We start from the raw sequence: 14,912 nt of genomic DNA on the forward strand, positions 1-14,912 counted from the left end.
AACACAGGATATGTGAAAGGAAATATAGTGAAAATAAGTCTGGAAAGTTAGACTGAGCCAGATTGTAAGGGGCTTTTTTTAAAGTAAAATTTTATTGATCTATTCATTGACTGAATGAGGAGAAATAAAATACAGGCTATGGCAGAGCAACTTACTGCTTCTATGTCTTAGGTTGCATTAAGACCCCATCACATTTTTCATGAACATAACAATTGTTCATATTTTTGTGGGGCTTCAAAATTTTCTATGTGCTTTTGAAAATATACTTTCATTTGATCCTCACAATAATTCTGTGGTTTAGGTAAGATTTGCATTGTTTTATCCATTTTACAGATGAGACTACTGAGTCAGACAAAATTTGTCCCAGTTGTGGTCAGTGGTAGAACTGGGATTGAATAGCTACTCTGATATGCAGGCTGGTGATTCCTTCTCTCTCCCTCCCCCCCCTTCCCCCATCACGATGGAGGGTCCATTGTTCTTAGTATGTTTCTATTGGAGAAACATTTTAACGCTTTCCTGGGATTCTGGGGGCAGATGGCAGGGGAGATGCTGTGCTATGTACCTCTTTGACACTCAGTGTCAGTGATGATGGTGACAACGAAAAGTTTCAACTGGACTCTGTGTAATTCAGCTTTTCTCCAAAGTAGAAAAAAAATGACGAAAATTTGATTTCAAGCAAATATTGTCAAGAATCAGCGATTAACTTGTGGGAAAAAGAAATATCTCTTAGAGAAAAGGTGGGAGGAGAATATTATGAGGGTTCTAGCATGCAAATCAGAGGAGTTTCTGATTGACAATGAAAGTAATGGGAGGAAATATCTGCGCAGGGCGAAGTAAGCATCCAAAGCAAAGCTAGCAGGGGAGGTGGGATGCTTGGCTCAGGCTGTGGCTTCTTTTGTTTTGAATGTAACTTTTTTATTTTTTATGAAGCAGATGCTTAGACAAGCATTGCCAGTGTTGTCAATAATACTGTAACATTTGCCTTCAATCCCTTTGTTGCTCAGGGAACGTGTTCCGTTCTCGGCACATTTAGCTCTGCCATTTACTTCACAAATCGCAGCTGGGTCGTGATGCAGCCGAGCTGATTTGACTGAGAATAAAAATGTGAAGGGGTGGGGGAAGCACCCCCCCTCCCAGCCCCCCCCCCCCCCCCCCCCCCCCCCGCCTTCCCAACAACCTTTCAGGCAACCAGAGCCCAGAAATGCTTTTATTTCCTCTTTCTTCCTACCCCCAACAGTTTGGTTTCAGTACAATGACACTTTCAATAAGCATCTTTCTGCAAAATTAAATCAAAAGCGAAGGGCTCTTTGTTGCTATTAAACACGACGGCAGCTTGTACATCCACACGGCATTGTGTTGTTTCTCATTATGGTAATTTATTTGTTTTTGCTTTGTATGGATATCAAATAAAAATCACGGTGACTACTGCCAAGTGATTTCCGATCCTGAGAAGGGCAGTACCCAGCTAGGCTGTGTTGGGGGATATTTTGCTACAGTTATCTTCATGGACGCCCGGAGCAGCTCTGTGGTGGTGTCTGGCATTAATCAATCAATGAACCACTATGCATTTATTGCTTACTTTGGGAGAGGAACGGGGGTACAAAGACGAAAAGGAAACATTTCCTGCCCTCAAAGAGCTTCTATTCTTTCCGGGAAACAAGTACACGCATACATTTAGACAAAATAGAAAGGAAGGTCAAGGTATTTGAGTGGGGAGGGGTGGGGGACAAGCACTAGCAACTGGAGGGGAATCACATGAAAGGCTTCGTGTAGGAAGTGGTGCTTGGGCTGAGTCCTGAAGGAAGCCAGAAGTTCAAAAAAGAAAGAGGTTCACCTGGGCCATGAGTTAGTAGGACTTCTTTTTCTTTTAAAAAAAAAATTCTATTTATTTATTTGTTTTTTAGTAGGATTTCACAAGCAACTTCTTTGCTTTCCTCTTTGTTCAGTTTTCTTCTTGTTCAAGTAAAAACAGTGTGAATTCTTTGTGTCAGTTTTATTTTCCCTCACTTCCAAGGGGCTGTTTCCTCAGTTCCTGCTGGGCACAGGGAGTTGGCACACAGCTCCCAGGAAATCTTGCCTTATGGTGAGTTCTTGTTTTTGTAGAAGAATAAATGGCAGTATCACCCCCTGGCCTGTCCACTCCCGTAACATTATGGCCCTTCCATTAACTTTTATTGCTCTCTACTGCCATCTGTAAACTATTAGAGATGTATCAATTTCTGTATGATTTCTTTTTAAAGAGGAAAAAAAAATCTTACTGAAAATAGTTAACTAGCCCCTACCTCTTTGTTAACAAAAGAGCTACAGTATCTCTACCTCTCCAGAAGCACAAGTGTGTGGGTCGGTGACATGGATGAATTCCTAAGGAAGACACAGAGACAATTAGTGATCAGCAGAGAGAACCTTCCTTGATTATAACATAAATCCCACCTGTCTGATTTTGGCACAGAAATGGACAACCACAAGAAAAAAAACTTGGTTGGGCTTAGCTGAAGTGATTCCCAGAACTGTGAAACCACAGAATATTAGAGTTGAATGCGACTTTAAGGCAATCTGGTTATTCAAGCCCAACCTGAACAAGAATGGCCCCTACACCATACCAGACAAGTGGGTTTCCTTGAAGTGCCTCCTGAGACAGCTCACTCCACTATTGAATAGCTCTAATTGTTAGTAGGCTTTGACTGATATCAAACTTAAATTGGCCTCTTTGAAGTTTCCTTTCTTGTTTTGTTGTCTTCGACAGAGAGGAGCAAATTTAATCCTTCCATGTAGAATCCCTTTAAATACTTGAAGACCACTCTTGTGTTTGGTGCTAACCCTCTTCCACCCAAGTCTCTTCCAGGCTGAGGGAATCTCTTTCTTTCCAGTCTTGCATTGATTCCTTCAACTAATTCTCATATAGCTTGATCAGGAGACCTTTTACCATCCTGGTCACCATCCTTTTTTTGCTGTCTAGTACTTCTAAAACATGGCATACACAACTGAACCCAGTATTTCAGATGTAGCCTGAGCACAGTAGACTACAATGGGATGAACATCCCCTTAGTCCTGGACACTCTTCTTCTTTCTTTTTTTTCTTTTCTTTTCTTTTCTCATTTGTTTTTGCTGGGCAATGAAGATTAAGTGCCCAGCTAGTATGTGTCAAGTGTCTGGGGCTGGATTTGAACTCAGGTCCTCCTGAATCTAGGGCCAGTACTTTATCCACTGTGCCACCTAGCTGTCCCCCTCTTCCTCTTTCAATGCAGCTTAATAGTTAGCATTTGTGGCAGTCATATCAAACTGACATATTGAGACTGTGGTCTCCTAAGCCCCCGGATCTTTTTTAGATGACCGTCTGTCTACCCATGCCTCCCTAACCCTATCCTTGTGAGTTTGACTTTTCTTTTTCTTTCTTTCTTTCTTTTTTTTTAATAGGGCAATGGGGGTTGTGACTTTCCCAGGGTCACACAGCTAGTAAGTGTCAAGTGTCTGAGGCCAGATTTGAACTCAGGTCCTACTGAATCCAGGGCCAGTGCTTTATACACTGCACCACCTAGCCACCCCATGAGTTTGACTTTTAAAATCTAAGAGTTTACATTTGTCTCCATTAAATTTCATCACTTTAGATTTAGCCTAATGCTGTAGCTTGCCAAAAAATTTTGAATTCTGATTCTGTGATCTGATGTGTTCCTTACTCCTGCCAACTTTGTACCATCTGCAGATTTGATAAGCATCCTGTCTATGCTTTATCCAAGTCACTGAGAAAGATCTTAAGCAGTATGAGGCCAATACAGACCTCTGGAGCTCCTTATTGAGAACTCTTTCCCAATTTACATCCAACCATTAGTGATTATTCTTCATGTCTTCCATTTCAACATTTTGAATGTATTTTCATTTTATCCAGCCCATTTAGATGAACACATCTCTTTATATTTTCTTTTTCTTTCTTTTTTTTGTGGGGCAATGAGGGTTAAGTGACTTGTCCAGGGTAAGTGACTGTGCCACCTAGCTGCCCCTATATATTTTCAACAACAGTAACATGAGATACTTTTACAAATGTGTTGATAAAAACAGTTAAACTTATTTATCAGTTAAATAATAACTGTCAAAAAGGAAATAAAGTTAGTCTTGTGCCTGATAAAGTCATGTTAGCTCTTTGTGATCACACCTTCCTTTTCTAGATGTTCACTAATCATCCCTTTCATAAAACATTCTAGAATGTTGTGTTGAACCAAAGCTCCCTAGCTTATAGTTTTCAGATCCCATTCTTCTTCCCCTAATCCTTTTGTTGAAAATTGGGACCAAATCTTCCTTGCTTAAGTCCTGCAGAGTCTTCTTTTGATCTTTAAACTTTTCAAAGATTAATGATAGCAGCTCAGAAATAAAATTCTTCAACCTGGAGCGATGGGCTTGAATTCTTTCCGCTGACATATAGATATATAACATATAGAGTTACTTAGATTAGTGATATCTGTTAATGTATTATGACCAAGCCTTTATAACATCTTCCATCCATTCCTTAGAAATATCCCAGTTCACTTATATTGCTCATTTTGAAAATGTTCCTCACTCTCACTGTCAAATGTTACACAGCACTATGTACAAGCAGTTCAGTGGTAAGGGAATTACTCTTATCAGTAGCAGTCCCATTCAGAGTAAAGAAACATTACCTTAATTGTTTCATGCAGCTGCTTCCGAAACACAAAGGAGAAGAGAAAAGAAAAAATGAATCTTGAGATTTTAATAAACTTTTAGCCAAACTTCCATAAATTCAACCCTTCAACCATTCTCCCATTGATTATCTGATTCCTCCAAGTGTTTTGAAGAAGGGGGTTATCAAGATCTTACTCTTGGATCTCCAGAATCCAGCTGGAATCAGTTACAATACTCCTTCTACATCTTATATTAAGATCTAGTACTTGCCAAAGAATCATTAAATCTCTTGAGTTCGAAGGGCTTTCAGAGTCCCAGAAGGATGAATTTCCTCTATAACATTCCCTAAAACCAGTTATCCAGATTTAACTCAGTGCTTAGCCTAGTGCCTGACACACAGTAAGTGCTTAATAAATGTTGATTGACTGACTTCCTTTCAAATCTTCTGGGGGAAGATAACTCACTACCTTATCATGGCCATGCCATTTTTGGAAAGCTTTAATAAGAAGCAAGGTATATAGAGGAGGCATGGGTTTTAGAAATAATCTAGTCCAAATCCTTCATTTTAAATATGACATTGAGAGGTTGTGGCTTTTCCATGTCAGAAGTAGAGCTGGGGTTTGAATCCAAGTCTTTACATTGTACTATTGCCTTATAAGGATTTTCCCTCCACTGTGCTGAAACAAAATCTACCTCTCTGAAACTATCATGAATTAGTTCCAGTTCTGTCCTCTGGGGCAACTATTAGCAAATCTAATAGATCTTCACTCTGTCCCAACCTAAGCCTTTCCTTCTTAGAGCTAAACCTTACCCTTCCTCTGATCATTTGGTATCCTGAGTTTCCACACCCTCAGTATTGAAGTGCCTCCAAGCAGCCATGTACCCTTCAGCCCACACCTCTTCTAGTATAGTTTCAGCAGGAGAATGGGGGCCATGAAGAAGAAGAGCTCACTAGGGATGTGGCCATTGTGGGAGGAAGCAGAACACCTGCTAGATTCCTCTTTGACCTAATTATTCTTGTTGAGTAGATACTAAGTTCTTTAATCTTTTTTTTTTTTTTTTTAGTGAGGCAATTGGGGTTAAGTGACTTGCCCAGGGTCACACAGCTAGTAAGTGTTAAGTGTCTGAGGCCAGATTTGAACTCAGGTACTCCTGACTCCAGGGCTGGTGCTCTATCCACTGAGCCACCTAGCTGCCCCGATACTAAGTTCTTGAAGCAGTACACTCTATCCTCTCCTTTTGTGATCTCATCAGCTCTCTTGGATTCAGTGTTCATCTTTATGCAAATGACTCCCAAATCTACATATCAACTCTAATCTTGAACTGCAGTCCTGTATTACCAACTTCCTCCTGGATGTCTTTACCTGAATGTGCTGTGGGCCTCTCAGATGAATGTATATTTCCTTTCACAAGAGGCAGTGTTGTGTAGTATTAGAGGCTGGTTTCAAAGCAAGGAAGAGCTCAGTTCATGTCATGTCTCTGACACATGCTGACAAATATGGGCAAGTCACTCAATCTTTCAGTATTCCAGTCAATTCTCCAAGACTGTAGTTTACAGAGGAGGTGCCAACCTATGTGAGTTGTGCTAACTCATTTGGGAGTTTCCTATATCAGTGAAATCATAGGTCCAGTCTCTATCCCTATTTTCCTCAAGCCCATCCCTCTTTCAAACTTCCCCATTTCTATTGAGGGAACACCCATCTTTCCAGTCACACAGCTTTATAACTTTGGAGTCGTTCTTGACTGTTACCTCTTTCTTTGACCTTCTGTATATTCAGTTAGTGACCAATGAATGATTTTGCTGATCCTCACATCTCTCATATTTGCCCCATTTTCTCCACTTGATCTTTACTCTAGTTGAGGTCCTCGTTATTTCTCAGCTGGACTGTTGGAATAGCTTCCCAATTGGTCGGCTTGGCTAAAGTTTCTCTCCTTGTCAACCTATCATTCACACAGTTACAAAAATGATATTACTAAAATACAAATCAGTCAACCAATCAGTCATCTGAACAATAAGCACTTATTAAGTGCTACTAAGTGCCAGGGGATACAAAGAGTAAATGAAATAGTCCTTTCCTTCTGACCATGTCTCTTCCTACTCAAAAATCTTCAATTGCTCTCTATTAAAAAATACTCAACCTTTAAAGCCTTTCACAAATGGGCTCCCACCTACCTTTTTTTTTTAACTTCTTCTTATATACTCTTCATTTTAATCAAATTGGCCTGATAGCTGTTCCATGAATATGACACTCCATCTCCCCGCTTTGCACAAGTAATCCCTCATGTCTGTGATGGTCTCTCTCCTCATCTCTACCACACACAATCCCTGGCTCCCTTTAAAGCATCAGAGATCATGAAGCCTTTCCTGATTTCTCTAGTGATGAGCACTCCTTGAAATTCCATTGCATAGATTTTGTATTTATTTATCCATGTATAGGATACATCTTTCAGTAGAACATAAGCTACTTGATAGTAGGGGCTGTTTCCTAATTTGTTTTTGTATACTCAGTGCCCAGAATCGTGGTTGCTCAAAAATACTTGTTGAACTGAATTTGTTGAGTACTACTGCTACTGTTCCTCCCTGAGTGTTGATGCTTTGAGGAAAATCCCCAGTCATCCTATCCTTGTTATGACTGTGTTTTGTGATGTATAAAAAGTTTGAAGGAGCAACTAGGTGGCGCAGTGGATAAAGCACTGGCCCTGGATTCAGGAGGATCTGAGTTCAAATCTGGCCTCAGACACTTGACCTTTGCTAGCTGTGTGATCCTGGGAAAGTCACTTGACCCTCATTGCCCTGAAAAAAAAGTTTGAGAGAAATGGTTTCTGGGTAATTAATAATTTTATTAATTATTTTAATAAAAGGTTCAGTGGCACTATGGAATGCCAAAGACACCTCATGGAACCCACTCGGTACTTACATGCCCTTAGAAGAGTGGGTGTTCCTGAGGGTGAAAAGAAACTCTGGTTAACAAGTAATTAGAGAATGAATATTATAATTGGAGGTGGGCTTATTCTAATGAGGATCTGGGGGACATAACTCTGATCACTTAGTCTTGGTCAGAGACTTATCTGTACCCATATCACCTTATCTAGAGTGATCTAGACAAAAGGGGAATCCACTTTCACCCAGACCCATCTGACTAAAACAAGATGGGTGGGAATCCACCAATTCACTTAAATTAGTTTTCTGTTTTGGGTGGGGTCTGAACAAGAGTGTGGTAAAAATTATTAGAGTTTAGCTGACTCATTTAGGAGGGGCCACACCTGGCCCACCCTGAAGTTACGTATGCTACTGAGGTCAGAAGTAATAAACCTTTCCATAGGCAGTTTTTGAAGGAACTCCCCTTTTCGGGGAGAAAGATCGAATGCTCACTGAGGGGAGGCTGAGTCGATTCTGGAAGGCTCCCTCTCTCCCGCTCTCTCTCCTCGGTTTTCCTGATGCGAGAGAAACTAGCAGATGTCCCAGGTGTGGTTAGTGAACACAAAAGCCCTGCATTTCTTTGAATTAGCTTAATTGGAAATGAGCTGGGGATTGTTTAGACTTAGGTTAGAGTTAGGAGAATTTATCTGTATTTCTTTTTCCCTATTTCCTTATCTTTGATTTTTATTAGTTTCACCTTTGTTGTTTAATTAATTCCCAAGTAATAAAATCTGATCCTTTTGTGGGAAAGAAGCTGTAAGGCTCCTTTCTTATTGGCCTGGGAGAAATATCTAAAAGGGGAGTTCAGAGGGTAGGGAGCTTTGAACCTACAGGTCCCTCATTATTTCTGGGACCCCAATATTTCAGTGAGTCACCCAATTAATGCTCCATATATTAAATTTGGCCCTACAAAATTGAGAAGAATGTTAGAGATGAGGAAATAGGAAGAGAAAAAATCCTGGCTTTCTCTAGTATTAAATGTTTTTAAATTGTTTTCAAAGAATTAAAAAACCTTATTAATGCAAGAGAGAAATAATAATTTCTCTCTGTTTGGGACTAATACAACTATTACTAAAATGACTCATCTCAAATACAGTTTAGTTCTCAGTACTGCAGAATGTTAGGCCTCTCCAACTTATCAGATTTTTTTGGTCTTTTTTCAAAATTTGTGGAAGACTTTTCAGCTCCTGGTTGGTTCTTTCCTTAGCATTTTTTCCCCCTAGTTTTCTCTCTTGTTTTCCACCTACCATTACCATTTCTTTGGAAAGTAAAACCCTACATTGAACTTCTCTGGAGCACAAAAAAGGTTTGCTTCTCTTCTCCCTTCCAGGAGATGAAAGGAAGATCTCCTACTTCTCCTGATGTGTGTGTTTTTTAAGTTATTTATTTACCATCTGCCTGGCAGTTTCCTTTACAAACTCCTTAAAGAAACAGAGAAAGAGCTCCTTAATGGTACATAACTCAACAACAAAAACAAAAACTAAATAGGGTGTTGATTCATTTCATCCACAGTCCAATTCAGGTTTGTGCTGCCAAAAGAAGCTCCCCATGCAATTTAAGAGAGTTGGTCCAATGATTTGACCTATTTCATTCATTCATTCATTCATTCATTCATACATTCACTCACTCATTCATTCATTTAATGAATCAACAAACATTTATTAATCATCTATTATACATAAGGCTCTATGCTGGGTCCTAGGGACACAAAGACAAAAAAAAAGAATTAAAGTCCCAGCTCTCAAGAAGCTTATATTTTAGCAGGGGAAACAACATGTAGGTAAAGATGTACAAATCTCTCTCTCTCTCTCTCTCTCTCTCTCTCTCTCTCTCTCTCTCTCTCTCTCTCTCTCTCTCTCTCTCCTGGAAATAGAAGACAAGCTTCGCAAAAATCAACAGACAGCTAGGTGGCCTTGTGGATAGAATACTGGACTTGGAATGAGGAAGATCTGAATTTGAATCCAGAATTAGATACTTATTAGCTGTGCAAGTCACTTAACTTCTGCTTGCCTCAGTTTCCTCATCTGAATAATAATAGTTCTTACATTCCAGGGTTGTTATGAGCATCAAATGAGATTACATATGGAAGGGGCTTTGCAAATCATAAAAGTACTATATAAATGCTAGCCATTATTATTTTTAAATATAGGAAGTCACATTTTCTATAATGGTTAATAATAACAACAATGACCAAAAACTTGGTATAGCAGAAAATTTCGCAAACTTCTTTATTTCCCCAATGTCTTGCAAGCCACTGCTCCTGTTTCAATCTTTATCTTGCCTTTAGAACGATCAAACTCATTTCAGTGTCAACTTTAGTTGCTGCATTCATCAGCTTGGGAAGCCAGTAGCCTTGGACAAAAGTGTCATCCTGTATATTTGATATATTCTACTCTGCATCAGTAATCTGCTCACAAAATTGTCCAATTTGAAAGTGACACATCTGATTCACTTGACATTCCCTTTTCCAGCAAAGCCAAATTTGAAGGAATTCAAGAAGTGTGGAGGCCCAAGTCACCAAGGAGAAAAGACAATAAAGGAAAGTAAAAAGCGTTCAAAAGAAGAGCGTTCTATGTCGTTAGTTATTGCAGTGAATAACAAGCACTCTGAAATTGAACTCCCCCAAATAAAATGCAGAAAAAGCAGTGCTAGAACTTCTTAACCAACCATGTTGAGTAGAATCTTATTTTCTGTAAAAAATGTCTTAATTATAAGAAGACAAATCACTCCCGCATTAAGGACTGTTCGAATGGATGGAAAAACCACCAAACACTCTCTATTGACTCATTATTATTGAGCTCTTCCTATACAGCACTAGCCGGACTCCACAATGACTTGAGAAGAAAGTCCCTGGCCTCGAGGAGCATATGATTTAAAGAAGGAACCCAGACTTCCAATTCTAAAACAGGAGAAGAATGAAAGACAGTGTGTTATCGTGACAAAATGGCACCAGATCTGGAGTTTGAAGAACTGGCTTTGAATCCTGTCTTGGGCACTTAGTAGCTGTGGGACCACAGTCAAGTCAAGAATAATAACTGCTAACATTTATATACTACCCACTATGTGCCAGGCATGGTGCTGAGTGCTTGACAAATATTATCTCATTTGATCCTCATAATAATCCTGAGTGGTAGGTGCTATTATTACCCCATTTTTCACTGAGGCTGCTTACAGCCTTAAATCTTGGGATCATAAGGCTAGAACTGCTGGAAGGGACAACCCCTCTTTTTTTTTTTAGATGAAGAAACTAAGGTTCAGGGTGCTTGTAACTTGCCAATAGGTAATAAAGTAGCTAGCTGGCCCAGTGGACGGAGCGCTGGACCTGGAGTTAGGAAAACTTCTCTTCATGAGTTGCAATCCAGCCTCAGACACTTACTAGCTGTGTGAGCCTGGGCAAATCACTTAACCCTGTTGGCCTCAGTTCCCTCATCTGTAAAGTGGGCTGGAGAAGGAAATGGCAAAGCACTCCAATATCTTTGCTAAGAAAACCCCAAAAGGGGTCATGAAGAGTTGGATACGACTGAAAAATGACTGAATAACAGCTGTCTTTGAACCCATATCCTCTGAATTGAGAGCCAGCATTCTTTCCATTGTACTTTTTAAGGTAGCCTATGTGGTCTTTGGAGAGATGAAGCTCTGGGTTTGGAGTCAGGAAGACTTCAGTTTGAATCCTGCCTCAGACACTTATGAGCTGTGTGACATCACCTCTCAGCCTCAGTTTCCTCAATTGTGAAATGATGGGGCTGGACATGAGGGTCTGTAAAGTCCTTTCCAATTCTAAATTGATGACCCTATGACTTTTCCATGGGTACAGGGCACTTTTGCCCAGTCAGGATGATATGGCTGCTCTGCTTCTTCCTCATCTTATCTAGAACCTGAAAACATTCATATCCTGTTTAGACTAGGGGTTACCACAATGAGAAAGACCAGGTGGAGACCGGGAGACAGAAGCTGCTTAGCAAAAGCTCTGTCCAAATATTGATCTATCTGTTTCCAGGATATAAACACAAGGGCAACCAGTCCTTCAGAGCTGGTTTTCCTTGAAGGAGTGGAGTTCTGGTGAACAAAACTGGGATAACCATTCAGGTACCCTCTTTGCCTCAGTTTCCTCATCTGTAAAATGAGCTGGAGAAGGAAATGGCAAAGTACTCCAGTCTCTCTGCTAAGAAAACCCCAAGTGGGGTCACAGAGTCAGACTCTACTGAAACAACCAAATGACAAAATCCTAATTCCTAATCCAGTGCTCTCTCCATTACAGAAAATATACAGACAACTCACACATCTGAGCTTGGAATCACAGACTCTCAGAGCAGGGAGGGGCACCTAAGTGACTCCCTCATTATTAGATCTGAGTAAACAGACATGGAGAGGGGAAATGATTTGTCCAGACTTATTTAGTGGGAGAGCAAGGACTCCCACATGAGGCTCCTGACTTCCTATCTTGTGTTCTTTCCATATGCCATGCTACTTTCCCAATATGAACCCAATCAATTTGCCCCAGTAAATCTGATAGGAAGTGTGGGCGTGGGGATCATATAATCATCCAGTATTCTTTTCTTTGTGGGTAGTTCAAGCCACCCCAAGCCAAGCTCAGGCCTGTACCCAACTACCCAACAACATCTTATTCTAAAGTCTACTACCTGAATTCCTAAAGCTGTGTACACACACACACACACACACACACACACACACACACACACACACACACACACACACGTTTGACCTTTTATACTGAATCAGCCAATTAGATCAGTTGAAATAGAAAAACAGACATACACAGGTGATCACCTAAAACATAAAACTACCATTATCAGGAGGGCAGTGTGATTGAGCTGTGGGAACACAAAGTATCCACTAATAGCCTTAGTATATCATTCTCTTTCCTATTCTGAGGCTACCTGTGGTCAGCATATAAGAGCAGGAAGAACTCAAGCCTTTGATGTTGCTAAAACTGCCTGGCAGGCTCCTTTATACCTTAAGCTTTATGCACTTTCTTAGTTGCTTATTTCTGATTTGTCTTGCATATTGTGTATTTGTACATAGTTGTTCAATTTTTGTGTCCCCAGTAGACTGTGAGCTCCTGGAAAGCAAGGGCCATCTTCTACCTTTCTTTGTATCCTCAGTGCTTGGCATATGGTGCTTAATAAATATTTATTGACTGACTAGGTCAAAGGACATTTGTAGTCGCTTTGGCACTGCAGTCACTGTCTTTGCATAATTTCCTATTGCTCTCCAGAATGGCAGGTAGCCCCACATACTCTGGTGAAAAAGACCACAGGTGTTCCCTCTTTGAGTCTGACAAATAGTGCTCTATGTATTTGTTCTAGTTTCGGCTCTTTCCCAAGCATTGGGTTACAGCAGAAGGAGCTTGTAGGTCTTATAATCAATTGTAAAGGTCTTATAAACAATTGGAAGACTTGTGTGTTTGAGCTCACTGACAGGCTCTGACACTAACTATTTGACTCTAATTTTTGCAATGGGCCGATACATGGCGCAGTACATGGAATGCTGGACCTAGAGGCAGGAAGACCTGAGTTCAAATCCAATCTCAGTCATGTATTAACCATGTGACCCTAGGCAGGTCCTGTTTGCTTCAGTTTCCTCATCTATAAAATAAGGTGGAGAAGGAAATGGCAAACTACTATGGTATCTCTGCCAAGAAAACCCCAAATGGGATCACAAAGAATCGGACATGCCTGAAAAACATGTTTTTGCAACATGTTTCACTACCCTATTCTTTGGCTTCTTTATCTGTATAATTGGATAATACTTTACTCATCTAACTCACAGGTTTGCTGCAAGGAAAGTGCCTTGTAAACCTAAAAATACTATGAAAATGTGAGTTGAATTGTTTTTCTCTCGTCCCTTACCCAGTTTTGCTGATTTGAATTGATTTTGCCTGTTCCCTCAGATTATTTTTTTTAAAATAAAAGTATTTTATTATTTTTCAGTTACATGTAGAGATAGTTTTCAACATTTGTTTATATAAGATTTCCAGTTTCAAATTTTTCTCCCTCCCTTCCCTCCCTCCCCCACTCCCCTAGACAGCAGGTAATCTGATATAGGTTTATATATATATATATTTCTGCATTGGTCATGTTATAAGAGAAGAATCAGAGCAAAAAGGAAAAACCTCAAAAAAGAAAAACAACAGCACCAAAACCAAAAGAAATAGTATGGTCCAAATAGCATCCATATTCCACAGTTCCTCCTTTTTTTTCTGGATTTGGAGAGCCCTTTCCATCAGGAGTTCTTTGGAACTTCCTTGCACCATTGGAATGGTGAGAAGAATTCAGTCCTTCACAGTTGATCAACACATGTTGATGATACTGTGTATAATGTTCTCCTGGTTCTGCTCATCTCACTCATCATCAGTTCATGCAAGTCCTTCCAGGTTTCTCTGAACTCCTCCTGCTCATCGTTTCTTACAGCTCAATAGAATTCCATTACATACATATACCACAACTTGTTCAGCCATTCCCCAATTGATGGGCAACCCCTCAATTTCCAATTCCTTGCCACCACAAAAAGAACAGCTATAAATATTTTTGTACATGTGGGTCCTTTTCCCTTTTTTTATGATCTCTTTGGGAAAAAGACCCAAAGTGGTATTTCTGGGTAGACTCTTTTGACTCATTGTTGGATAGACATATATGGACACACCTCTTCTAGGGCTCTAAATTTGACAGCCTAATCTTTGGTCTTTTATTGTCTCCATTCTATGGATGAAGACATTGAGGAAGAAAGAAGTTCAAATGACTTGAAAAGCCTAAAGGGTCATATATTGAGTGTCAGAGTCAGGGCTTAAACACAAGATCTCTGATTATATGGACATAGATATGCTGTCTTTGATAACTTGCCTGTGCCTCTGACATGCACAAAACTGTGTCATCTTCACACCGACCTTTTGCCACCTGGTTCCAGACCTTTTGGGACATGTGTCCTCCATGACCCCTGAGTGAATCTCAGCCAGTTCCATGCTCCCTGGCTCTGTTGTAGGGCAGAGCCTAGGGCAAAAGGGCAATCTGGAAACTCTTGCTTGCTGTGAGGTGACATCATCATCATCGACATTTATATTTGTCATTTCAGTCATGTCTGACTCTTCATGACCCTATGTGGGGTTTTCTTGGCAAAGATACCAGAATAGTTTGCTTCTCTAGCTCATTTTACTGATGAGGAAACTGAGGCAAACAGGATTAGGTGACTTGCCCAGGGTCACACAACTAGTAAGTATTTAAGGTTAGATTTGAACTCTGGTCTTCCTGACACTATGCCACCTAGTTGGATGTCTCATTGTGACTTCAGTATTAGTGAATTGGAGGCAAGATGAGATAGGATGAATCAACTATTATTTATGTTC

The 14,912-nt window shown here is 40.2% G+C and overlaps 1 pseudogene; it reads right to left on the bottom strand.

The window, feature by feature from the left end:
- Positions 1-14,645, bottom strand: part of LOC122749656 — a 36,584-nt pseudogene extending 21,939 nt beyond the window's left edge.
- Positions 14,646-14,912: the final 267 nt, after the last annotated feature.

Source organism: Dromiciops gliroides, chromosome 1, assembly GCF_019393635.1.
Source record: "Dromiciops gliroides isolate mDroGli1 chromosome 1, mDroGli1.pri, whole genome shotgun sequence".
Classification (NCBI taxonomy): domain Eukaryota; kingdom Metazoa; phylum Chordata; class Mammalia; order Microbiotheria; family Microbiotheriidae; genus Dromiciops; species Dromiciops gliroides.